This window comes from Copadichromis virginalis, linkage group LG12, assembly GCF_057382275.1.
Source record: "Copadichromis virginalis isolate Kocher_CV1m ecotype Utaka linkage group LG12, C_Virginalis_male_GT1.1, whole genome shotgun sequence".
In the NCBI taxonomy this organism is placed as follows: domain Eukaryota; kingdom Metazoa; phylum Chordata; class Actinopteri; order Cichliformes; family Cichlidae; genus Copadichromis; species Copadichromis virginalis.
The window spans coordinates 36,310,128-36,334,785 of NC_140629.1; the positions used below are offsets into that span (position 1 = coordinate 36,310,128).

The following is a 24,658-nucleotide window of genomic DNA, read 5'->3' on the forward strand; positions in this document are numbered from 1 at the left end:
ACACTTCAAACCTGAAGACAAAATCTAAGAGAACAGAAAAAGGAAAGGAAACTTAGCTTAGAACCATGCAGCGCTACAGGAGACGGCAGCACTGCAGAGGTGAGGACCGGCACCTGTTTGAAAGAGACAAATACACACAAACACACACAACAACAGACGAGAAACAAACACAGAGAGAGGAAAAAGTGGTTATACAGAACTTGAGGACATTACCTACATGTAAATATATAAATAATTATAAATTTGTTGGGTTTTCTTTAACAATGTCAGAAGGAGAGAGGCACTGAGGCACCGTCTTCCGCCCCCCGACGCTCCTGCTGTGCCTCCTCCTTCTGACAGGAACTGCCTACAGAACAAGCATGAATGATGCCTGAGTGGACACACACAACTCACAAGTTCCTGGCTCTGTCAGCTCCTCTGCAGAGGGTTTCCCTAAGAAGGTGGACCTAGCAGGGTCACCGGGGGACGGGGAGCTGTGCCTCACGGCCCTCACTTTGTCGGGGAAACCCCTCATACAGAGTTCAGAAACTTGTGTGTTGAGTATGTCGCTGTGAGCCTCCACCATTTCCTGGTGGGTGCAGCCTGAACTGTCTAGAGACAGACCAGACCAGCTGCACAACACAGACACTTCAAACCTGAAGACAAAAACTAAGAGAACAGAAAAAGGAAAGGAAACTTAGCTTAGAACCATGCAGCGCTACAGGAGACGGCAGCACTGCAGAGGTGAGGACCGGCACCTGTTTGAAAGAGACAAATACACACAAACACACACAACAACAGACGAGAAACAAACACAGAGAGAGGAAAAAGTGGTTATACAGAACTTGAGGACATTACCTACATGTAAATATATAAATAATTATAAATTTGTTGGGTTTTCTTTAACAATGTCAGAAGGAGAGAGGCACTGAGGCACCGTCTTCCGCCCCCCGACGCTCCTGCTGTGCCTCCTCCTTCTGACAGGAACTGCCTACAGAACAAGCATGAATGATGCCTGAGTGGACACACACAACTCACAAGTTCCTGGCTCTGTCAGCTCCTCTGCAGAGGGTTTCCCTAAGAAGGTGGACCTAGCAGGGTCACCGGGGGACGGGGAGCTGTGCCTCACGGCCCTCACTTCGTCGGAGAAACCCTCATGCAGAGTTCAGAAACTTGTGTGTTGAGTATGTCGCTGTGAGCCTCCACCATTTCCTGGTGGGTGCAGCCTGAACTGTCTAGAGACAGACCAGGCCAGCTGCACAACACAGACACTTCAAACCTGAAGACAAATCTAAGAGAACAGAAAAAGGAAAGGAAACTTAGCTTAGAACCATGCAGCGCTACAGGAGACGGCAGCACTGCAGAGGTGAGGACTGGCACCTGTTTGAAAGAGACAAATACACACAAACACACACAACAACAGACGAGAAACAAACACAGAGAGAGGAAAAAGTGGTTATACAGAACTTGAGGACATTACCTACATGTAAATATATAAATAATTATAAATTTGTTGGGTTTTCTTTAACAATGTCAGAAGGAGAGAGGCACTGAGGCACCGTCTTCCGCCCCCCGACGCTCCTGCTGTGCCTCCTCCTTCTGACAGGAACTGCCTACAGAACAAGCATGAATGATGCCTGAGTGGACACACACAACTCACAAGTTCCTGGCTCTGTCGGCTCCTCTGCAGAGGGTTTCCCTAAGAAGGTGGACCTAGCAGGGTCACCGGGGGACGGGGAGCTGTGCCTCACGGCCCTCACTTCGTCGGAGAAACCCTCATGCAGAGTTCAGAAACTTGTGTGTTGAGTATGTCGCTGTGAGCCTCCACCATTTACTGGTGGGTGCAGCCTGAACTGTCTAGAGACAGACCAGACCAGCTGCACAACACAGACACTTCAAACCTGAAGACAAAAACTAAGAGAACAGAAAAAGGAAAGGAAACTTAGCTTAGAACCATGCAGCGCTACAGGAGACGGCAGCACTGCAGAGGTGAGGACCAGCACCTGTTTGAAAGAGACAAATACACACAAACACACACAACAACAGACGAGAAACAAACACAGAGAGAGGAAAAAGTGGTTATACAGAACTTGAGGACATTACCTACATGTAAATATATAAATAATTATAAATTTGTTGGGTTTTCTTTAACAATGTCAGAAGGAGAGAGGCACTGAGGCACCGTCTTCCGCCCCCCGACGCTCCTGCTGTGCCTCCTCCTTCTGACAGGAACTGCCTACAGAACAAGCATGAATGATGCCTGAGTGGACACACACAACTCACAAGTTCCTGGCTCTGTCAGCTCCTCTGCAGAGGGTTTCCCTAAGAAGGTGGACCTAGCAGGGTCACCGGGGGACGGGGAGCTGTGCCTCACGGCCCTCACTTCATCGGAGAAACCCTCATGCAGAGTTCAGAAACTTGTGTGTTGAGTATGTCGCTGTGAGCCTCCACCATTTACTGGTGGGTGCAGTCTGAACTGTCTAGAGACAGACCAGACCAGCTGCACAACACAGACACTTCAAACCTGAAGACAAAAACTAAGAGAACAGAAAAAGGAAAGGAAACTTAGCTTAGAAACATGCAGCGCTACAGGAGACGGCAGCACTGCAGAGGTGAGGACCGGCACCTGTTTGAAAGAGACAAATACACACAAACACACACAACAACAGACGAGAAACAAACACAGAGAGAGGAAAAAGTGGTTATACAGAACTTGAGGACATTACCTACATGTAAATATATAAATAATTATAAATTTGTTGGGTTTTCTTTAACAATGTCAGAAGGAGAGAGGCACTGAGGCACCGTCTTCCGCCCCCCGACGCTCCTGCTGTGCCTCCTCCTTCTGACAGGAACTGCCTACAGAACAAGCATGAATGATGCCTGAGTGGACACACACAACTCACAAGTTCCTGGCTCTGTCGGCTCCTCTGCAGAGGGTTTCCCTAAGAAGGTGGACCTAGCAGGGTCACCGGGGGACGGGGAGCTGTGCCTCACGGCCCTCACTTCGTCGGAGAAACCCTCATGCAGAGTTCAGAAACTTGTGTGTTGAGTATGTCGCTGTGAGCCTCCACCATTTCCTGGTGGGTGCAGCCTGAACTGTCTAGAGACAGACCAGACCAGCTGCACAACACAGACACTTCAAACCTGAGGACAAATCTAAGAGAACAGAAAAAGGAAAGGAAACTTAGCTTAGAACCATGCAGCGCTACAGGAGACGGCAGCACTGCAGAGGTGAGGACCGGCACCTGTTTGAAAGAGACAAATACACACAAACACACACAACAACAGACGAGAAACAAACACAGAGAGAGGAAAAAGTGGTTATACAGAACTTGAGGACATTACCTACATGTAAATATATAAATAATTATAAATTTGTTGGGTTTTCTTTAACAATGTCCGAAGGAGAGAGGCACTGAGGCACCGTCTTCCGCCCCCCGACGCTCCTGCTGTGCCTCCTCCTTCTGACAGGAACTGCCTACAGAACAAGCATGAATGATGCCTGAGTGGACACACACAACTCACAAGTTCCTGGCTCTGTCGGCTCCTCTGCAGAGGGTTTCCCTAAGAAGGTGGACCTAGCAGGGTCACCGGGGGACGGGGAGCTGTGCCTCACGGCCCTCACTTCGTCGGAGAAACCCTCATGCAGAGTTCAGAAACTTGTGTGTTGAGTATGTCGCTGTGAGCCTCCACCATTTACTGGTGGGTGCAGCCTGAACTGTCTAGAGACAGACCAGACCAGCTGCACAACACAGACACTTCAAACCTGAAGACAAAAACTAAGAGAACAGAAAAAGGAAAGGAAACTTAGCTTAGAACCATGCAGCGCTACAGGAGACGGCAGCACTGCAGAGGTGAGGACCGGCACCTGTTTGAAAGAGACAAATACACACAAACACACACAACAACAGACGAGAAACAAACACAGAGAGAGGAAAAAGTGGTTATACAGAACTTGAGGACATTACCTACATGTAAATATATAAATAATTATAAATTTGTTGGGTTTTCTTTAACAATGTCAGAAGGAGAGAGGCACTGAGGCACCGTCTTCCGCCCCCCGACGCTCCTGCTGTGCCTCCTCCTTCTGACAGGAACTGCCTACAGAACAAGCATGAATGATGCCTGAGTGGACACACACAACTCACAAGTTCCTGGCTCTGTCAGCTCCTCTGCAGAGGGTTTCCCTAAGAAGGTGGACCTAGCAGGGTCACCGGGGGACGGGGAGCTGTGCCTCACGGCCCTCACTTCGTCGGAGAAACCCTCATGCAGAGTTCAGAAACTTGTGTGTTGAGTATGTCGCTGTGAGCCTCCACCATTTCCTGGTGGGTGCAGCCTGAACTGTCTAGAGACAGACCAGACCAGCTGCACAACACAGACACTTCAAACCTGAAGACAAAAACTATGAGAACAGAAAAAGGAAAGGAAACTTAGCTTAGAACCATGCAGCGCTACAGGAGACGGCAGCACTGCAGAGGTGAGGACCGGCACCTGTTTGAAAGAGACAAATACACACAAACACACACAACAACAGACGAGAAACAAACACAGAGAGAGGAAAAAGTGGTTATACAGAACTTGAGGACATTACCTACATGTAAATATATAAATAATTATAAATTTGTTGGGTTTTCTTTAACAATGTCAGAAGGAGAGAGGCACTGAGGCACCGTCTTCCGCCCCCCGACGCTCCTGCTGTGCCTCCTCCTTCTGACAGGAACTGCCTACAGAACAAGCATGAATGATGCCTGAGTGGACACACACAACTCACAAGTTCCTGGCTCTGTCAGCTCCTCTGCAGAGGGTTTCCCTAAGAAGGTGGACCTAGCAGGGTCACCGGGGGACGGGGAGCTGTGCCTCACGGCCCTCACTTCATCGGAGAAACCCTCATGCAGAGTTCAGAAACTTGTGTGTTGAGTATGTCGCTGTGAGCCTCCACCATTTACTGGTGGGTGCAGTCTGAACTGTCTAGAGACAGACCAGACCAGCTGCACAACACAGACACTTCAAACCTGAAGACAAAAACTAAGAGAACAGAAAAAGGAAAGGAAACTTAGCTTAGAAACATGCAGCGCTACAGGAGACGGCAGCACTGCAGAGGTGAGGACCGGCACCTGTTTGAAAGAGACAAATACACACAAACACACACAACAACAGACGAGAAACAAACACAGAGAGAGGAAAAAGTGGTTATACAGAACTTGAGGACATTACCTACATGTAAATATATAAATAATTATAAATTTGTTGGGTTTTCTTTAACAATGTCAGAAGGAGAGAGGCACTGAGGCACCGTCTTCCGCCCCCCGACGCTCCTGCTGTGCCTCCTCCTTCTGACAGGAACTGCCTACAGAACAAGCATGAATGATGCCTGAGTGGACACACACAACTCACAAGTTCCTGGCTCTGTCGGCTCCTCTGCAGAGGGTTTCCCTAAGAAGGTGGACCTAGCAGGGTCACCGGGGGACGGGGAGCTGTGCCTCACGGCCCTCACTTCGTCGGAGAAACCCTCATGCAGAGTTCAGAAACTTGTGTGTTGAGTATGTCGCTGTGAGCCTCCACCATTTCCTGGTGGGTGCAGCCTGAACTGTCTAGAGACAGACCAGACCAGCTGCACAACACAGACACTTCAAACCTGAGGACAAATCTAAGAGAACAGAAAAAGGAAAGGAAACTTAGCTTAGAACCATGCAGCGCTACAGGAGACGGCAGCACTGCAGAGGTGAGGACCGGCACCTGTTTGAAAGAGACAAATACACACAAACACACACAACAACAGACGAGAAACAAACACAGAGAGAGGAAAAAGTGGTTATACAGAACTTGAGGACATTACCTACATGTAAATATATAAATAATTATAAATTTGTTGGGTTTTCTTTAACAATGTCCGAAGGAGAGAGGCACTGAGGCACCGTCTTCCGCCCCCCGACGCTCCTGCTGTGCCTCCTCCTTCTGACAGGAACTGCCTACAGAACAAGCATGAATGATGCCTGAGTGGACACACACAACTCACAAGTTCCTGGCTCTGTCGGCTCCTCTGCAGAGGGTTTCCCTAAGAAGGTGGACCTAGCAGGGTCACCGGGGGACGGGGAGCTGTGCCTCACGGCCCTCACTTCGTCGGAGAAACCCTCATGCAGAGTTCAGAAACTTGTGTGTTGAGTATGTCGCTGTGAGCCTCCACCATTTACTGGTGGGTGCAGCCTGAACTGTCTAGAGACAGACCAGACCAGCTGCACAACACAGACACTTCAAACCTGAAGACAAAAACTAAGAGAACAGAAAAAGGAAAGGAAACTTAGCTTAGAACCATGCAGCGCTACAGGAGACGGCAGCACTGCAGAGGTGAGGACCGGCACCTGTTTGAAAGAGACAAATACACACAAACACACACAACAACAGACGAGAAACAAACACAGAGAGAGGAAAAAGTGGTTATACAGAACTTGAGGACATTACCTACATGTAAATATATAAATAATTATAAATTTGTTGGGTTTTCTTTAACAATGTCAGAAGGAGAGAGGCACTGAGGCACCGTCTTCCGCCCCCCGACGCTCCTGCTGTGCCTCCTCCTTCTGACAGGAACTGCCTACAGAACAAGCATGAATGATGCCTGAGTGGACACACACAACTCACAAGTTCCTGGCTCTGTCAGCTCCTCTGCAGAGGGTTTCCCTAAGAAGGTGGACCTAGCAGGGTCACCGGGGGACGGGGAGCTGTGCCTCACGGCCCTCACTTTGTCGGGGAAACCCCTCACACAGAGTTCAGAAACTTGTGTGTTGAGTATGTCGCTGTGAGCCTCCACCATTTCCTGGTGGGTGCAGCCTGAACTGTCTAGAGACAGACCAGACCAGCTGCACAACACAGACACTTCAAACCTGAGGACAAAAACTATGAGAACAGAAAAAGGAAAGGAAACTTAGCTTAGAACCATGCAGCGCTACAGGAGACGGCAGCACTGCAGAGGTGAGGACCGGCACCTGTTTGAAAGAGACAAATACACACAAACACACACAACAACAGACGAGAAACAAACACAGAGAGAGGAAAAAGTGGTTATACAGAACTTGAGGACATTACCTACATGTAAATATATAAATAATTATAAATTTGTTGGGTTTTCTTTAACAATGTCAGAAGGAGAGAGGCACTGAGGCACCGTCTTCCGCCCCCCGACGCTCCTGCTGTGCCTCCTCCTTCTGACAGGAACTGCCTACAGAACAAGCATGAATGATGCCTGAGTGGACACACACAACTCACAAGTTCCTGGCTCTGTCGGCTCCTCTGCAGAGGGTTTCCCTAAGAAGGTGGACCTAGCAGGGTCACCGGGGGACGGGGAGCTGTGCCTCACGGCCCTCACTTCGTCGGAGAAACCCTCATGCAGAGTTCAGAAACTTGTGTGTTGAGTATGTCGCTGTGAGCCTCCACCATTTACTGGTGGGTGCAGCCTGAACTGTCTAGAGACAGACCAGACCAGCTGCACAACACAGACACTTCAAACCTGAAGACAAAAACTAAGAGAACAGAAAAAGGAAAGGAAACTTAGCTTAGAACCATGCAGCGCTACAGGAGACGGCAGCACTGCAGAGGTGAGGACCGGCACCTGTTTGAAAGAGACAAATACACACAAACACACACAACAACAGACGAGAAACAAACACAGAGAGAGGAAAAAGTGGTTATACAGAACTTGAGGACATTACCTACATGTAAATATATAAATAATTATAAATTTGTCGGGTTTTCTTTAACAATGTCAGAAGGAGAGAGGCACTGAGGCACCGTCTTCCGCCCCCCGACGCTCCTGCTGTGCCTCCTCCTTCTGACAGGAACTGCCTACAGAACAAGCATGAATGATGCCTGAGTGGACACACACAACTCACAAGTTCCTGGCTCTGTCGGCTCCTCTGCAGAGGGTTTCCCTAAGAAGGTGGACCTAGCAGGGTCACCGGGGGACGGGGAGCTGTGCCTCACGGCCCTCACTTCGTCGGAGAAACCCTCATGCAGAGTTCAGAAACTTGTGTGTTGAGTATGTCGCTGTGAGCCTCCACCATTTCCTGGTGGGTGCAGCCTGAACTGTCTAGAGACAGACCAGACCAGCTGCACAACACAGACACTTCAAACCTGAGGACAAATCTAAGAGAACAGAAATAGGAAAGGAAACTTAGCTTAGAACCATGCAGCGCTACAGGAGACGGCAGCACTGCAGAGGTGAGGACTGGCACCTGTTTGAAAGAGACAAATACACACAAACACACACAACAACAGACGAGAAACAAACACAGACAGAGGAAAAAGTGGTTATACAGAACTTGAGGACATTACCTACATGTAAATATATAAAAATAATTATAAATTTGTTGGGTTTTCTTTAACAATGTCAGAAGGAGAGAGGCACTGAGGCACCGTCTTCCGCCCCCCGACGCTCCTGCTGTGCCTCCTCCTTCTGACAGGAACTGCCTACAGAACAAGCATGAATGATGCCTGAGTGGACACACACAACTCACAAGTTCCTGGCTCTGTCGGCTCCTCTGCAGAGGGTTTCCCTAAGAAGGTGGACCTAGCAGGGTCACCGGGGGACGGGGAGCTGTGCCTCACGGCCCTCACTTCGTCGGAGAAACCCTCATGCAGAGTTCAGAAACTTGTGTGTTGAGTATGTCGCTGTGAGCCTCCACCATTTACTGGTGGGTGCAGCCTGAACTGTCTAGAGACAGACCAGACCAGCTGCACAACACAGACACTTCAAACCTGAAGACAAAAACTAAGAGAACAGAAAAAGGAAAGGAAACTTAGCTTAGAACCATGCAGCGCTACAGGAGACGGCAGCACTGCAGAGGTGAGGACCGGCACCTGTTTGAAAGAGACAAATACACACAAACACACACAACAACAGACGAGAAACAAACACAGAGAGAGGAAAAAGTGGTTATACAGAACTTGAGGACATTACCTACATGAAAATATATAAATAATTATAAATATACAAGAACAAGAGAAATAAGAAAGAAAACTTTGCTTCAAACCATGCAGGGCAGCTGTCTAGAGGTGAGCTTGTGTGATTCTTATTCTGTCAGTGAATAACCTAAAAACAGAAAAAAAGAAAGAAAACTTACCTTAGAAATCTGTAGGGTTGTTTCCTCTGAGACATGTTGGAATCTGTAAACAGCTACTCCAAAAAGGATCCAGGTGTTTCAAAATACCTCTTTGGTGAATGTTTCAATTCTGCTAACATAAATGCTGCAATTAATTAACTAAAAGTCATTGCTCTTCACCCCTATTTATAGACTTTTGCGGATCAACGGATTAAAGCATCATAGGACCAAATTTGTTGTAAGATTCTAAATATATGTGACGTCATCATCCTGTAAGCCGAATAGGGCTTTGGACCTGATGTCACAGGAGGCGGGCCACGCCCCCCGCCGCCATGACAGTAGGCCAGACAAAGGATACAGCTTCAGCTATGATTCGTACGTGTTTTGTACTTGGTTGCAACGTTAGATCTCACGATCGTGAAGACAGTTGTTCAGTCTGACGTCAGTAGCCGTGTCTGGGTCTAAACTCCGCTGCAGGTCCATATATCAAACGATGGCATTACTGAGAGTTGAAAAACTGTCTAAAGTCTTTCATCTTTAATAAAATGATCAGCGTTCTGCTCTACCAGGTGTAACAATTGAGTTTAACATCCAGGCATCCATGAAAACGGAATTTATGACATTTAACGGAGTTAGAAGTTAGCAGGGAGTTAGCTCGCTAGCTTCTATCTAAATAAAATATAGCATGTCCCGACTGCGGGGTTTTGGAAACAAATTAAAACGTACAACTCTGCTATCACTTCCAGCATAAATGAAGACAGAAAACTAAACAGCAGTGACGTTTGTAGGGTTACTGAAGTTGGGCTAGCTGGTATATAATGATGTGCTACGTGACCGCTAGCGACACAGCTATGTTAGCATAATATAAACAAGCTAACTTTTTTTCCACTCGATAAAGGTTAATGTGAGTGTTCTCGGTGGTCGTTTATTGCATTTATGGAGGGAGTGATGTATGCTGGGTAATGGCACAGCTAGCTACTGGGTGACTTTATTCACCCGCTTCGGCTGTTATCAGTCCATACAATGGGCGTTATTAGCACAAATCAGTCCCATAGATATGGGCCATCTCCTGCTAGATTGTTCAGAAGGTTGTTCTCATCCATCCAGATGGAGGATCACTAACAGGAGCGTGGAAGACTCCAGAATCCACTCTGGCTGGAATCCGGTGGATACAGCAGTGTTTACAGGTAAGACCATTTAAACGGACAGCATTTATAGAATGACTATTAAAAGTCAGCGAGTGTCAGTAATGTTAATGTGGTTATGTTAGTAATACACCGAGTGCTAATATAACAGCTTTAAGATGCATTTGTAGATATTATTACGTGTTTTACCGTCTTTATGGTGCTAGCTTAAAGTTACGGTGTAAACGTTAGCTTATATTGGAGTAAAGCTGTTACTGTTTAAACGATGTTAGCACAGAAATATTAGCTTCTGTCATGACTGATGAAGTTACTAGTTAATAAAGTTTTCAGTAAAGTGTTTAATCGCAGCCACAGATTGACAGCAAATATCTCGATTAGCTTCAGTGCATCTATAATAAATATGTGCAAGTTTCAGTGCTTCGTTTAAACTGTATGATACTTATACTGACCCAGGGTCAGTGTAAAATACAATCCTAGCTGTGTGAACAAAGCCTAGCTCCTTTAATCCTGCATGACAAACCTCAGGATGCAGGTTATTATTACTCTTTCCTGCTGGCACACCTGTCACACCTGAGAGTCAGCTAGAAACTTACAGTGACGTGGACATCATGCAAAGACTGCCAGACTCTGTAATACTGCAAATGATCAGTGACTCAGGTTAACACTAAACTTTAAACGGTACCTCTGTGTGCTGAACATTTAGGATTGAGTCAGGCTGCATCAGCTGAAGCTGTTATTTGTATATATCAGTATTTTTTTATTCAGGTGTGGGGAAAATACGTAAGACTGCAGTGAAGCGATGTACCAGATTAATCCCTGGCCAAAGGTATCGTACTTAAATCAGACTACTGATCCAGCCACATCAGCCTTTTGTGAGGTCTGTTTAAAGTTGACTAAAAGTCAACTGCAGGTTCCTGAGAGGTGAACTGTGAGCACAGAAACACATGTTCATACATACAGCTGCAGCAAACTTACATTAATTTTAAATAGATTTGTTACTCTGATGTCTGTCTCTGTGTTAGTCCTCTGACAGACTGGTGACCTGTCCAGGTGTGCTCTACCTATGACTACTGGGACAGGCTCTAGCCTCTGTAATAGAAATTTTCTGTTATTCTCATTTAAAGTATTTAAGTGCTTATGCATATGCTTAGTTGTGACGCTGTTACTGTTCAGTGAAAGTTTCTAAAACTAGATGAACTTACTTCACCGTCAGCAGTTTGAGAAAACAACTCCCTTTACAGGTGCTGATAAGGCCAAGGGCACAAAACAGCTTAACCATTGATCTGTTAGGTTTCATAGCGAGACACGTGAAGTGTGGTAGGATCAGTTTGTAACTTCCTCCCTCTTCCTTGGAATGCATAATGGAGTAGGAGCACAACTTCTGTGGCAGCGCTGACTGTGAACTGTGATGTTTGATGTGTGCTGGTGCAGTAATAAATAGCTTGATCACAGCTCTTTCTGTGTTGCAGACTTTATTTAAAAAATTCCACGACACCCCCCACCCTCCCACTGCGAACCTGAATTGAATATTCAGAAGACATTTCTTTAAATAGTTCTAGAAATCTGAGCTGTTGGTGTGTCCTTGGATTGTGTGGTAATAATATTAGAGCCTGCAATCTTTCTTACTGAATCTCTACTATGAGTCATGTTACCTGAGATTAAGTCCATGTTTACCTGTCAGCCTGGACGAATGTGCTGTGTGAAGGAAATTAAATTAAATCAGATCTGAACTGCGTACATTTGAGGAACCTGGTCATATTTAATTGAAATATGAACCAGTGATTTTTTGATTGCTGATTCCAAGAGAGTCTTTGTGGAAATCCTGTTTGGCTTTTTGTTATTTTAATTCTCTTCTCTGTTTTCCAGAACAGTTCTCCACAGTCACTGTCCACATGGGTCAGTGGGACCAAGAAGCACTCTGCTAATGTGTGGACTCTGACCAGCAACATCCAGCAGGACCCAGACAGCGTTTTCTATCTCCCAGCTGGAGTTTTTTGTTTGTCTGTGACTGGAGAGTCAGATTTTTGTTGAGCTTCACACTTGCAGAGGTAAGTCAGTTGGCAGAGATTCCTCCCACCCTGGTTTTTATGTGCTAGATTTCTTATCTGAAACAGTAATATTTCAGTGACTGCTGCTTATACCACAGGTTAATACACGCTACTGATCCCTGATGGGAGAATCATCAATTTTGGCAACAAAGAAGCCTGGTGGATGTTTGTTTACAGTCTGATGGTGGGACATCATGCTCTGCATCTTCAAAGTTTGCCTCCTCATTATTATTCATACCCAGTAATGTGAAGTATGCTTATATCTACTATAACTGAACAAACGCGGTGGTCTTCATTTATGGAGGCTGTTGAGTCTGAATGTTGGATGTTGTGTATCTCGTGTTCTCTGGGTTTTGTTGTCCTCAGTCTTTTCGCAGGATCAGAAAACAAAACCAGGAGGTGCGTAAATGTTTCTTCTCCATGATGTTTCTTCAAATGTTTCTTCTGGATGATGACACGGGATGCCACCTTTGGTCTTGTGATGAAGCAAAGCTCAGGAAGAAGTGTGATTAAATGGTACCCACATGTTGAGAAGGATGTACAGGGGCACCTGCAGCCAAATCCAAGCTTCAGGTTAGTTGTAGTTGCAGAACGCTATAGGACTGAGACAGCTGAGGCATCAAATGTTTGATTAAACGGATGAAAAAGAGAAGTTTCTTCCCTATAATTATCACTTAAAATCTGTAGCAACTTCAAGTCTGTCAGCGTGCTGAGCATGCTCAGAATGTGACAATATATTTTTGTTCAATATTTAATTTCTTTCAGTTGCAATTGTTAAATGAAATATATATATATATTCTTATAATTTAGCAAACTAATTTATCAAAAAAAAATGTACATATATCTGTATTAGTTTTAGTAAATTAATTTGACACCTGTATTGAAAATACCATATTGTATTCATACAGAATCAGTTTGGTATCATTGTTTGTCTGATTGCTGAAACTAAGAGCTACTTTGATCTGTTTAGATCTAAAGTATCCAAAGTTGAGCTCTAATGTTTCTTCACTCCTGTGTGTGATATGTGATTCCTACATGCTGGCAGAGCAGAGCAGCAGTTTGTGCTCACAGATGGTGACGGTGTGGAGAGACGGTGGTGTTTCCTCAGAAGAGAGTCACAAAGGACACCAGTCCATCTCACCACCTTGACTTGCTGACTGATGTTTGTCTGCACTGCACAGAGTAAATCAACTGACCGAGGTTTGTCCAGTGACGTGTTATGAATTGTATATTTGTTTTATGCTTACAGTTATGTTTTTCTTGACAGAGGTTCTGCAGAGGTTAGACAAAGCAGAGCAAATATGTGCTTTACATTTTACTGTGATTTTCTGGGATATTTGTTGCCTGATGTTCAGCAGGAATGAAGAAATAGAATCAAAGGGAGATGTTTTTGCTGTTTTTGTAATGATGTAAGTAAATCTTCAATATTATTTATTTGCTTGGTTATATTAGGAGTGTTTCACTCAGAAACACTCCTAATATAACCAAGCAAATAACCAAGGGAGAGAGGAGTCATCATCCAGTTTAAGTGACGTAGATCAGTGGATACACTTGTCTCCCCTTTAAAGGAGGCGATCCAAGTCATCCTTAAATGTTAGTGCTTTCAAATACACAAACATTTTTAAAGGACAAAAATGAACATCCAACTTTGACTGTAATACAAAATAAATCTTTGCATGTGTGTTTTCAAACTCTCAGATGGGCAGGATATCAGTCTTGGACTGTCAAACCTGCCGGAGCAGCACTGAATGACCACCGCACATGAGCATGTTCCTGCAACATTCAGCATCTGATCTGTCATCTGTGTGCTTCTGCTTTTTGTAAGTAGAGTTACCCAACTCCAGTAACTCTAAACACATGCCATCCATTTCTAACGGCCTGGTTACTTCCTGTCAGTTACTTTAGAAACCATGTGGTCACCTGACCTAACACTGTTTCTTCTTCTTCCCCTTAATGTTCAAGTGTCACATGTCAAACAGCTGGAGAGGAAACTACACCAGCGTACTGGGATGTTTCAGCAACACGTGCCAGATGCTGTTCCTTCATGGTGACATCACCAGAGCATCTTCTCTTCAGTGCCATCCTCTCCTGTCACCCTCTCTGCACGCAGCTCTTTGAGTATGGGGTAGATAAGGGCGCAGAGAAACCCTTATTACTAATTTGTATTATAATTCAATTTTCATGAAATATTCATATTCAGTATCGGTCCTTTTATATTAATAACCACGTATCCACCCAGGCTCATGGTGGGGCAGGGCTCTGTCCTGGGATGCTTGAGTGAAAGGTAATGTACACCTGACCAGGTATCCAGTCTGTCAGAATTGTTTTCAATATTTGGTTCAAAAACATGAGTGACAACAAAAATCCAACTAGGATTCTTGCATGTGATGAATGAAGTCTGTCTTTGACTGTATTGTCCAGCTGATCCATCAAACCCCCAGCAGGTGAACCTTATTCATGACATAACACGGCAACAATGCAAAAAATGAAACAGCAACAGTCTAAATGTAAAGTGTATTCTAAACTGCTCTTCAATAAATCATATGCAAAGAGTCATTCAGGACTGTAAAACGTGAACTACAGAACCCAGAGTCTTCATCATTAAATCTCTGGTTGCTTCATTTTTCTATCCTATATCAGACACTTTAAGGTTAGGTTAGGTAAAGTTGCATTCTCATGGTGAGGCAAAGTGCTTTATGTGTGTGTGTGCGTGCGTGTCATGAACGGCTATAAAAGGCCTATAATTAAAGAACAAAGCGGGGTTTGAGTTCGAGTTACGACAGACTGTCACTACTTGTAAATGGAACGCAGCCTCCCTACGGCGGACAGCTAATAACAGGAATCGGACGCGGTCCACCCGAGTCCACAGCAACCACCATTGCAACCGCCTAGCATGACCTTAGAAACATATTCTGTCTTCATAACGATCAAAAACATGAAATGATTTGCAAAGTGTGAAAGTACAGCTGCAGAGAGCTATGGCGGTATCTTTGGAAGCTGTTTACATAGCTAATAATATACGATGTAACCATGGAAGACAGTCAGTCACGTGAGCTAGCGGTGCATGTTTACTACAGTGAATAAGGTGATTGCGTGTACACGCTGCAGGGGGTAAAGACATTACTTCAATATTGTTTTATACTGATATATATTTGCCTTCTGTTGACCATCACCTCAGGTTCACCATTACAGTTTCAGCAGACAGATGCACACTGTCTAAATATGAACACATTCAAAAACTCATGTCTCAGAAATAAGCACAGATGTTCATGTTTGTCATTAGTTTTATTTGTAAGAAAATTATGAACTTCATATTGTGTATCAAATAAAAGAACATTTCACAACTCTGAGTCAACAGAAACAGGTAACAGAAATGTCTCTAATGTGTACAGTGTAGTGTAAGCATTAAAAGATCATAAAGGAAACACTAACATTTATGTGAAACTAATTGTAATAAAAAAATGAGCAGGTGGTTAATAGATGTAAAAGAAAGAATCTGAAAACAACACTTTTTTGGTCTAAGTGATCAAAGTAGAAAACAGAACTGATGTTCAAGAACAAACCGTAGCTGCACTAATATTACACATCTCCATTGTTGTGGTGAACAGACATGTTGCTTTTAAAACCACATGCAGTGTGTGACCGTGACTGTTCACTGAGACCATGAACGCCACTTCGCTGAAGCCTTCGCCTTCTTCTTCTTCTTCTAAATTGGAAGCAGAAGGAGCACGAGCTGCTTTGATCTACTGAAAGGAAAAAGCAGAATATCTGAGTTGAAACCAGTCAGCTGAAACCAGTAAGACAGGAACAAATTCAATGCAGCGTCTCAGGTGGCTTAGCCTGTTACAACTGTTGATACAAGCTAAATACAGTTAACACACAGTGTCAGGGAGCTCCAGTGTGGGAACTAGTGGCTTTAGGTTTGTAGTCATTTAACTTTCATCCCTTCATTCATTTAATTCAGGAGGAAGAAATGTCAGGTGGGTGCAGGCTGGTTACATGCATTTGGTCCCATGCTGTCTTTAACTTGGTTCATTTTATGGCTGGGCTGTATGTGGGGTTATATCATGTTACTTGGGCAGGAGTACCTGTCCCCTGTTAGACTTAGAAAGTTTCTCCATAAGTAGAGCTTCTAACTCTTCTAGCACATCTGTGGCTGACAGCTTTTTGGTGGCTCTTTTTACCCCACACTGGTTGTGAGTGTGTAAATAGCCCCACTAGTTATTTTGGGTTGCAGTTAACTTGGGAGGAAGAGGTAGGTCTGCCATGACTAGATGAATAACAATTATCTGGGATACATAAATTTCATAATGCATGCATATATCTCTATAAACCTGCCTGAGGGCTGCCATTTTTTACATTCAGTTATTTCTCTGTTGAATCTAAATAATGAATGTGTTACAGTTAAACTGACACTGATCAGTGTAAATGGCTCATTGGGACACAGAAACCTTTAAATTAAACCCTATCACCTGATATCGAGTGTCAAACAATATCAAAGCTGTAAAAGCTGTTTACAGTCAGAATTTATAAAACTATGATTGTAAATAAATTCAAACAAGTGAGCTTTTCTCTTTGTGCTGAATATCAACACTGTGATTTCTTAGACTGTAAGCTTTACTTTAGCACAACCAGTTGTAGAAGCTGCCACTCCAAATGTCTTTGATAACAAGAAAAAAAGACCTTTTCAGTCCACGGCCTGAAGTTCTTCTCTGACATCTTCTGCCATCAGCTTTGTCTGCTGCTTTGAAGACAATAAACCACAAAAAGATGATTTAGTCACTTTGTCTGCGTCGTGCAGCTCGAATGTGTCGTGTAACGATGTTGAATAGCTGTCGTTATCCCTCTGCTGTGTCAGTAGGATTGTACTGTACAGCATCTCATTGATATGTGAGGAATGCTAATGTAAACAGACTTACATCATTAAAATATAAAGGGCAGGAGATATTTAGATATTTTTATATTTATATTACATTTTATAGCTGACGGATATTACTAAATAGATAGAATTTACTAAATAGCTGGATGAACATGAAAAATATGTCTATAATAACAAATGACCATGAGAGCCAGTAGAATTAATTCAACTGGACACTCAAAAGACGTCCTTAAATGCTCTTTAAGTGGCGGAACAGATGAACAAACAGTTGTATCTATGAAGCGCCTTGAGGCGACTTATGTTGTGATTTGGCGCTATATAAATAAAATTGAATTGAATTGAATTGAATTAATCGCTTACTTGAGATGAAATCTGCTCAGCTACTTTGAAAACAGCTTCTAACTGGTTCCTCCTTTAACAGGATGACTGCTCAGGGGTAAGGCCATCATGCAGTCCAGCAACCTTTATGGTTCTGCTTTGATTCACCAGGAACTATTAGGGAAACCTTCCAGCGCCTCCTGTGAAAGACACAGGGATAAACACACAAACATTTATTAACATGTTCCACAGTGTTCCAGTTTGATTTTCTCATCCTGTGGACAACAACGTACATGGATGCAGGTTTATTGTTAACTTTTGTAAGGTTTATTTAGTGAACATATCCAGCTGCAGCTCCACTGTGATCCTGAACTGGATAAGCACTTAAGAAAATGTGTCAATAAATGCACATACATCAACTTACTATATTTATCCAAACAGACGGGACCAATAATGCTTCACTGAGTCAGAGACTTTAATGTCTCTTCTATGTAAGAATGTCTCGTGCTGATATACCTGCAAACTTGACAACAAAGGTTTTTCAGACTGCAAGTAGCTGTCCTCTATGTCAGCTAACACATTTACATTTATGTCACACTTATTTCTGCTTTCCCATTTTATAATTATTACTTACATTTTGATTATAAACCTTGAGTTTGTAAATGATCAGATTACATAATTGGAATACAATGTATCCAATTCAGGGTCGCGGGAGGATGAAGCCTATCCCAGCTGATACAGGACAAAGACAGGCTGCCAGTTTATCGCAGGGCTAACACAATATGTGTAACAGAAAATCCACTTAAATGTTTGATATTTCTTATAATAATCATAATTATGACTATTATTTAAAGGTTTCTTTATAAATACATTTTGATTTTTTATAACCTCTAAAATATAAACCTGAGCTGTTTCAGATTCTGACCTCTGACCTCACTGCAGCTCCCTCTTGGAAGTACGTCTGCTTCTTGTCTACCCCCAGTGTTGACCGCCTGCCCTTGATATCACGTACTGTACCTGAGGAACAAAAAAGGACAAACACTTGCCTTCATTTAAGAAGTACATTCATACAGAGGTAATCTATGGAAACACACTAGTTCAACCTTTGGGAGAAATCAGTTCCTGTGAAACATTTCTGTAAATGAACATCATGTGGAGAATGAATGAAATGAGTTCTTCAGGTGACTCAGCAGTCCCACACTGACAAATGAAATCTAGTTAAACTATTAAGCATATTTGCTCTTCTGAAATCTGTGTTAAACAACAACAAACATAAATTAGTAACAAAAATACAGCTGAGTAGAGGCTTTACAAACCACCAGCAGCCATAATGCTGAATTTTAATCTTCAAATGTTTCTGAGCCGTCTTCAACCTGCTTTTAACACATTAACACATTTTAACACAGTTCTATCACACACCACACAGAAACTTTTCTTTTTTTTCCTCACACATCAGACTTCACACATGATCCTCTCCAAATGCCTGCAGGAGGTTAACATTCATTTAAACCTTTCAGACCTTTTTGATTCACAGATGAACTGAAACAACCTTGAAATTAGCACAGAGCTGCAGAGCTGTATGACTGAAACAATGTATGTATGTATGTATGTATGTATGGCTTTTAGGCTGAGCCTAAAAGTTCAACACAGTAATGATAAATTCCTCTGCTGTCTGTGGAAACTGGTGGTTTCTATCATTGCTTCTTTTTTCTCCCCTTAAGGAGCTTTAATTTTGCTAAAGTTAAACATGTTAAGTGTTTAAAATGCAATATTAAAATGATCTGAGACTTTTGCACATCTTTTTGAGGCCTTCTTTGTTTGGTTTGTTTGTTTTTAATCATGTGCTCTAGATGGCAGTGTTTGCTCAGCTTTGGTAATAAGCGACTCAAATTAGATCACTGGATAAAAGAGTTAAAACTACTGTCAAACTGAAACGTTGTCCTCACTGCAAAACAACCAAGAATTTGATTGTTACATTTTGGTCTTCTCCCAGGAAACAATGAAACACATATATGCTAAAAGCTGAAATATAACTCAGAATGTAATATTAGTGTTTAGGTTTCAACACTGTTTTGAAATAAATACCAGCTCTTTAGTATGTACGTGGATCTATTTACCCTTGTGACTTTATATGTCTACATCACAGAAGTAGACATGCTGAATAAAGGCCTTTGAGTATTATAATCGTCCTGAGCGGGAGAAGCGTTGCAAAGTGAGACCTCATATCCACTCATAGTAGTACGAAATCACCCAAGATGTAAAAGAGTGATAGGATCAACTAAATGCAGTGGGCAGTAGTCTGTTTTGTCTAAGTTTAAAAAAATAAAAGACCACAATACTACATTTTGCTCTACAAGGGCCTGCCTGATATACTCTTCTCAGAGACTACATCAGGTAAAAACATAATTCTTTGTCTTTACATTCATCAGGTCCCAATCAGCCCAAATAGCAAAGAGAAATTAAAAAGGCATCAAAGAGTTCGGGTCTTAGGAGGTTAAACACACACAGAATATTGTTTTTTTGTCTTAATGATTAATACAAGTTAAAAATCACCTAAAAGTTGCAGGAAACAACATTTTTAGCCCTGACTTCAATGAGCTAACAGATTCCACACACATCAGGTGTGAAGGGTTTTTCCACATCTGGGGAGCATGAACACTAAATGCAGTTTGGCTTTGCTTCGTCCTAAGCATGTTCCTGATGGCCTGTAAAACTATTAGAACGACTTTTAAATCTCTCCTTTTATACACAGGGAGCCATTGCAGCGATTTGATGACTCGTGTCATATGGTCCATTTTCGTGGTGTTGATTGGTTTTCAGTTGCCTACTGAAAAAAATAAAATAAAATATATAAAGTTTTTCTGTAACTTTTTTCACCAGTAATCCCTTAAGTCTTGCAATATTGTTAATTAATAGGCTATCTTAGGAGTGTCAGTTTGTGCTGTTGCCCTGTTTGCATAGGAGAATGGAAACAGGGCGACGGGATGCATATTTTAAAAATGCTTTATAGAGAAAGTTATAATTATTTTGAAGTTTCTTTGCAGAGAACATGTCCAGCCATCCATAACGAGCCATCAGACTCCAAAATAGATTTATCTTAAGAAATCACAGATGGTCAAATTTACAGTAAATGATCAATTAAGTTATGAACTTGCATTGCTTGATGGTGCTGTCATTTTCAGGGAGAGTGTGCTGTACTACTACATACAAGTTTCTTTTCTTTTCCCTCTACAATGTGTTAACCACTGGCTTTGTTATACACAGTTTTTCACCCATTTCATCAATCAAAACAGAGAATCCTCCCCGTGTTTTCTTCATGTATGAAAGAAATACAGCAGTAAACTTTAAGATGCAACACAACAGGCAGTCAAAGATTTATTGTGTCTGTTTGTACACGTAAACCTCCTCAGTTGAAGAACCTCTGAAGTCTCAGTTTGAACTTCTGAAACTCGCTGCTGCTCTTCAGCTTCTCTGGCAAGCCGCTCAACTGCATGAGCGCTTTGTGAGCGTCGTCCATCAGCTCCTCACCGAGCTCCTCCTTCACTCACCCTCTCCAAGCAATTGGCTTCGGACGGCCTTCAAACCCATCTACACCAGTTCCAAGAGGCTGTAAAACACACATTGAGAAAAGCAGTTATTGGTATGTGGGATCTATTCCTGTTCAAAAATTCAAACCTTTTTGTTCCTATTTACATAATTTAGATCCTAAAATGTAGCTTTTGAGCATGTAGCCATCAACAAAAACAACTCTGACATCTTGGGCTGAAAATGTGGGAGAAATAAGGTGTCATGTGTGGCTGTGTGGCATGCAGGATCAAGGATCCATGGAACGTAAACAGCAGCTTTATTTGCTGGAAAAATCCTCCACAAAATAAACGTACAAAAAAAACAAACCAAAACCCTGAACATGGAAACTAAGAACTAAACACTAGGATTTGAGGATCACAGAACTAAGAATGACAGAAACCAGAAAAACTGAGACACCTACAGCACATGGAACAACACGACAACAGGCAAAGGAAAACACAGGGCTTAAATACACAAGGGAGTAATGAGGGAAAGAGACACCGCTGGGAGTAATCAAACATAACGAGACGGGGAGGAAGAAAAACTGAAAACATTAACAAAGGACGCGAGACTGTCAAAGTAAAACAGGAAACACGAGACGGGCGCAGAGACACGGATTTGACACTGAAATAAGGAGAAGCACAGACATGAAAACATAACTTGACTAGGACGCAAGGAACACAGGAGAGGCACAGAGACAGAAACCTAAAGACCAGGAATTCAAATCCAAACCATGAAAAACCACAAATCCAAGAATATAACTTAATCAAGAAACACAAATAGAAGTAATGACAGAAGCTGTGGTACCTGCATGATCTCCACTACAGCCACCACATGCCACAGAGATTTTGTCCCCGAGGATGAACTGTTTGTTCTGGAGGAATTTCTCCTCCAACAGGTTGAGCGACTGCTTCATATTTTCAAGAGCAGCATCCATGGTCACCTCCGGGACTTCAAGACCCATGATGACCGGAAACAGAGTCTACTCAAACAGACACACAAAGATCAGTAAGCAGCAGTACGGATCCAGCGTGGCAGCTTATAGTGGCCGGAAGACCAGTAGGTATTTGTTAGCATGGTCAAAATATGACAACATAAAACACAAACATAGTAAGGAATTATATGAGTATGTTATCTTTTGTTCTCCAATGTGTACCTTTCTATTGTTTTTGTATATATTTTGTATATTATTCTCCTGACTATTATTTATATTTTATTTCAGCACAGTTGGTGTGGAGCAGACACAAATTCATTTTACGTGTACTATGATAATAAAGGGTTATTCTACTCTATTCTATTCCATTGTATTCTGTTCTATTCTATTGTAACCTCAGAGAACAGTTGGGCTTAAGGAGAGCTTCACAGAGCTGCTAACATGACTGTAGCAACATTAATAGTAGGAGAAGAAGGATATTAAGTATTATATACCTTATAAAATCAGCTACAGATAAGAACTAATCTAGCAAATGAGCTGATGAAACGTGTCATGTGAGGACGCAGCACTTGGTCAAACTGGGACACGAACCCTGAGCAGGAAGACCTTTTGACAGTGACCTCTGAGGTTCGCGTGCTGCCAGGACAAGTTTTCATTGGCACGAGCTGCTGCAGGCCGGCAGGAAACCAGTGATCTGCCACTGACCCTGAGTATTTCTGCACAAGGTACTTCAGGATTGCAGTACTGCAAGACAAGACAGAACAGAAACTAATGATGCTTTAACGACAGGAAATGTGACAGAAACTCTGCTAAAACTGAAGCGCAGAGTGGCTGGATGGTCATTTTGTTCAATTAACTGCAGAATCATCCATTACTGTTTTTCTGATAATAGCACTATTAAGTGTTAATAGTACTAACAGCAGCATTAAACCATTAGATCTTCATCATTAGTAACTTACTGTGAACAAATGAACCGACCAGACTCCCAAAGCAGCTTCAGGCAGCAGCTTGAAAAAGAATCAAACTATTTGAAACAAAGCTAAGCGGAAACTCGACGCCCTGCTGTACCTCTCTGACAGGGTGAAGCCTCCATCCTTCATGACAGGAATCTTCACCACGATGTTGAGTTTCCCAAACTCACTGCTGTACTGCTGCCCTGACACAAACACGTGAAATTCACAGGCGTGCTGAAGTTGTTTGTGTTGGCATCATGTGGAGAACGCAGAAATAATAAAGACAAAAATGTCAAACTGGTCTCAATGCCAATGGTTTTAATGACTCATAACCCCCCTTTTTCTTCTTTGTATCTGCTTTGAAACAGTTTTCTTAATTTTCTTTCCCCAGCACGTCTCCATTATACACAGTCAGGAAAGGAAAAGTTGTGCATTAAGACTTAATGTAAATCTAGCTTTCTGGGTGAAATGTGAAAAAGAAAAGCAGCCCAAAGGAGCATTTTTGTTATTGTTAATGGTTACAGTACAAATGAAAAAGCATGCAGGACATTTTAGTCCCCTGAACTCTTGAAGAGTCTCTGTGTAGAGTTGCAGAGCTGCAAACTTCCAAGTTCAGTTGCATTCTGTTAATCTCCAAACTGTAAATAATAATTACCATTTTACTGCAGAAAGTGAGCTGCTGTGAGATTACCTGCATTCAGGTCGACATACTTGAACTCAAAGGGAATCCCGAGCGCTTTGGCAAACAGGAAGACGGCGCGGCAGGGTGGCGAGATCAGGTCGAGATAGAGCTCTATCATGTCGGAGAGTGAAGGCTGCAGAGGTTTCGTCTCCACCGACCTTCCTCTGTTTTCTCACTCCTCTTCTATCTGTCCAGAACTCCACCTCTCCTTCCACTACACCTCACTGACTTTTAAGTGGTGCCAGCTATTCAAAGCAGGAGGTCACTGCGACAGAGTGAGCTGAGCTTTGCCCTTAGCTTTGCCACCATTTTTTAAAAATGCTGAGATTATCACTTTTACCTACTGGTGCTTGCAATCAGATGCACATTTTCAGGGCAGCAACTATATAATAATACCAGCCGTTTGTCTTACGACTGAAGTTCCTGACACAACTTCAAGCTAGAAGATTTGGATTTAACACTTTTCTGTGCAACCACTCACTGAAATAAACTGCTGGAACAAATCACCCATGAGGTATACAACTTTAACTCCACTGATTAAGCTAATTGTGATTTATGGCTCAAGAAGGTTGTAAAGTAAAGCTCAGCAGCATTCCCGTTAAATCAGCTGATCTCAAAGCTAGCCACATCAGCTAACGGTTTCTACATAACCACTGGGAGATGTCATATGGAGCGGGCTGTTTAAGCAGCCTTAATAAGCCCACAGTTGTCACGCATCTATAAGCCGTTTTGCATGGAGGAGTCCCAGGAAAGGACAACATGGGAATATTCTTCTCTCTAAAAACCAACTCATGGTTGGGAACTCAAAAGAACATCCATCCATCCTCTTATCAGCTTCATGTGGGGATTGAAACTAGAGGACAATTTAGAATCACCCAGTAACCTACCCCAACTAATTGTATGTCTTCGGACTGTGGGAGGAAACCAGAGTACCTGGAGAGAACCTGCAAACCTCCACACATAAAGTCCCCAGCCAAACTGTGGAGTGAAACTGAGGACCTTCTTGCTGTGAGGCAACAGTGCAAACCACCACGCCGCCACACCACCCGCATAAC

At 43.0% G+C, this 24,658-nt stretch overlaps 1 long non-coding RNA gene and 1 pseudogene across 4 annotated transcripts; one reads left to right on the forward strand and one right to left on the reverse strand.

The window, feature by feature from the left end:
• Window positions 1-12,276: 12,276 nt before the first annotated feature.
• On the forward strand, window positions 12,277-14,847 carry LOC146697555 (uncharacterized). 3 transcript variants are annotated; one of them, XR_014923419.1, is made up of 5 exons: window positions 12,277-12,843; window positions 13,316-13,470; window positions 13,969-14,090; window positions 14,233-14,388; window positions 14,510-14,847. It is a non-coding gene; the product is annotated as an uncharacterized LOC146697555 (long non-coding RNA). The 3 variants fall into 3 exon arrangements; XR_014923420.1 differs by having other exon boundaries at window positions 12,277-12,454; window positions 12,637-12,843; window positions 14,233-14,847; XR_014923418.1 differs by having other exon boundaries at window positions 14,233-14,847.
• An 827-nt stretch (window positions 14,848-15,674) lies between these two features.
• On the reverse strand, window positions 15,675-24,642 carry LOC146697556 (glutathione S-transferase theta-1-like; annotated as a pseudogene). The gene is made up of 8 exons (XR_014923416.1): window positions 23,613-24,642; window positions 23,037-23,124; window positions 22,560-22,712; window positions 21,842-22,016; window positions 18,393-21,074; window positions 17,510-17,667; window positions 16,954-17,011; window positions 15,675-16,016 (listed from the first exon to the last, which is right to left on the reverse strand). The product of XR_014923416.1 is annotated as a glutathione S-transferase theta-1-like (transcript).
• Window positions 24,643-24,658: the final 16 nt, after the last annotated feature.